Consider the following 3,208-nt stretch of genomic DNA (forward strand, 5'->3'; position numbering starts at 1 on the left):
GGGTAAATTATACTCATCTTTGTTCAGTTTGAAAAAATACACTTTAACCTTGTAAAGCTGAGATAATTTAATTATGTGAAAAATATTAAACTAAATTGTATTTTCATTAGAGATGGTTTGGGATTTACTTAAAGGTCATGTTTGTTGACCGACTTGGGTGGCTAGACTGGACTACTATGGCTGTAAGTCCCACCCACAACTTATTTGGTGGTGAAATGGGAGGGGCAGATTAATAGTCCAGAGGCTTAGTAATCCCCTTCAGTATGAGAATTAGCTTCGTTGAGTAGAGGGTAAGATTAGAAAAATAGTGAGTGGATTGGAGTCTATTCAGTCGTCTGCCCAGATGTCCCGCCGATCATCTGTCCGGTCATCCGGAACAGTTCAAATTTTTTTTACCATGTGCACCTATTTGTTTTAATATTTATTTTAGATTTTTTTCAAAAAGAAATAATTGTTTAATTTATTTTGTTTAAAAATAATATAACAATCTCATTATTAACCATCTCTCACACTATCATCAAAATAAACAGACTTTTATTTAATCTCGTCACTAACAATCTCCATATTAGCAATCTCTTCGCTAACTATTTCTTCACTAATAATCACATTCAACCTAATTCATCAAATAAACATGGTCAAAAGGTCTAATCGCAAAGAGTGATCTTTGGAGTTAGGCCCCTAAAGAGACAAGGCCTCAAAGGTCATTCTTAGGTGGTGCTATATAATAAGATCACTCAATGATATATAGCAGTAAGTTGCAGACTTGTACATAGACGGGAATTCAAACCTATATTCCTGACACTGAGTACAATTCGTCTAGGTCTGAAAGGTTCGTCCTACCAATCATATATGTTGTTGCCAGGTGGCTGCCCTAAGAAGAGTGGAATCTAATACCTCAAAACTTATGTCTCAAGGCCTTATCATAAGTTTTTTATTTTTTTCCTTTGACAGTTTCAATTTTTTCGAGTTTTTTTAATCTATTTTAAAAATTAATTTTTATAAAAAATTAGACAAAAAATTCTATTAACAATTACGTAGTATAAAAAAAAATATTATATATCTCACATTCTTAACATAAATTTAAATTCTAATATAATAATATATTTTTATGTTGTACAACAATTATTATTATATTTTTTTTAATCTAATTTTGAACAAAAATTAATTTTAAAAGTAAATTAGACAAAAATTAAAATATAAAAAGTGTAAAAATAAATTTTAAGAATCAAAATTAAAAAAAAAAAAGTTGTCAAATATAAACGGGACGTTTCGTTTTAAGAGCAGGTTAATTTTTAACTTTTTAATTATTTTAATTTGAGATTAAAAAGTTCGTTTAAATTGAACATTTAATATTTTTCAAATTTTTATAAAAAAAATAAAATAATTATAATTTAAATATGATATTTTATTTTATTAATTTTTTATTTTTTATTTTAACTAATTTAATAAATAAAAAAACTAACCCAATTCGCTTGCCAACGAGGACAAAATATAATTTAAGGGCGGACAATGAGGCCTCGTTTGGGGACTTACCTTTTTAGTCAAAAAGTCAAAAAGTTATCTTTTTAGCCAAAAAGTCAACAACTCATACCAAAAAGTCAAAGATTCTCTTTTCTCTCTACTTTTTGCACATTTTTTCGTAATTAGTCAAAAAGTCATCCCAAACATATAAGTTTTTTTTTACCTACTTTTTTGGCCAAATAGCCAAAAAGTTACTAAATTAGTCTGTTCCCAAACGAGGCCTGAATATGACTTTAGGCTGTACTGTCCTCATCACATCGTCCCGTTTACAGCCCTAAATTAGAAGTTTTAAAATTACCACTAATAAAGTGGTAAGGGTAAGAAAAAAATAAAATAAAAGCTAAATTATCATATCAATAATAAGGTTTATATGATGTCATATCATTAGTAGTGTATTAATGATAAGAGTGAGCAACGGATATATCGATCTGTCAAAACTGACCGAACCAAACCAATTCATCACATTTTTGACGAATGCATGATGACGAGCGAACGGTTGCGGATTGATTTTCTCCAATCCGCCAATTTGGCTGACGGATGACAGATTTGAGATTCCTTTGGCTGCAATCGAACTGCCAAACCGCGAACACCCCTCGTAATTTATAAGACTTTGTGTTTTTAGCTTGTTTAAATATTATGTTTGTATTTTCAATTAAAAAAGAGTTTAAATATTTTGTTGAAAAAAAAATTTCAACTTGAATATTTTTTTGAATTGAAAAAAATAGATGGATTATTTATCTATATTTTTTGGTTTTTAAATCTATCTCTAACAATAATAAATACAATATATGATATATGCTGGTTGGTTTTTATTTTCAAAAATAGAAATAGATATAACAATACAGAGACATACAATCTCTACTACTACTCTGTTCATGATTTTGGTGATTTGAATTATTTTTATATTTTAAGAACCACAGATTGTAATACGTTATGTCACTACAAGAAATTGCATTTTTCGCAACGCAACAAAATATGTTGCCAAAAGGGAAAATTCGTTGGCAAAGAGTTTTGCCGACACACAAAGCTACGTTGGCAACCCGTAGGCAAAAGTGAGTTGGCAAAAGTTTTTGCCGACGAAATTATCATTGCGTTGGTGAAAGTAACGCCTTCAGTGATGAACATAGTCGTCGATAAAAGCCTTCATCCATCGTCGGCAATTTACCTTGCGTTGGTAAAAGTCATTCAAATATGATGATTGTGTGGCACTTTTCGCGACACAAATTTGCATGGGCAAAAAATATACTTTTAGCAACAAAATATGTGTCAGCAAAAGTAGACTTTTGGCGACACATTTACGTCGGTAAATGTTGTCATTTGCCTACGATTTGTTTGTCGATAAAACTTCACTTTTGGCAACGACAAATCAGCATTAGCAAAAAATACACTTTTAGCAACACAATGAGTGGGCAAAAGTAAACTTTTGGCAACACATTTACGTCGGTAAATATTACCATTTGCCGACGATTTGTTTGTCGATAAAAGTTTACTTTTGGCAACGACAAATTGGCACTGGCAAAAAATACACTTCTAGCAACACAATATGAGTGAGCAAAAATAAACTTTTGACGACACATTTACTAACAAAAATAATTGAAAATAATTTATATGTTTTTATAAGATTTACAGATTTACAAGAGGCATCCCTCAGGCACTACTATTACAAACTAATAACATTGATATGAAA

Source organism: Camellia sinensis, chromosome 1, assembly GCF_055761805.1.
Source record: "Camellia sinensis isolate YWXY chromosome 1, ASM5576180v1, whole genome shotgun sequence".
Lineage (NCBI taxonomy): Eukaryota > Viridiplantae > Streptophyta > Magnoliopsida > Ericales > Theaceae > Camellia > Camellia sinensis.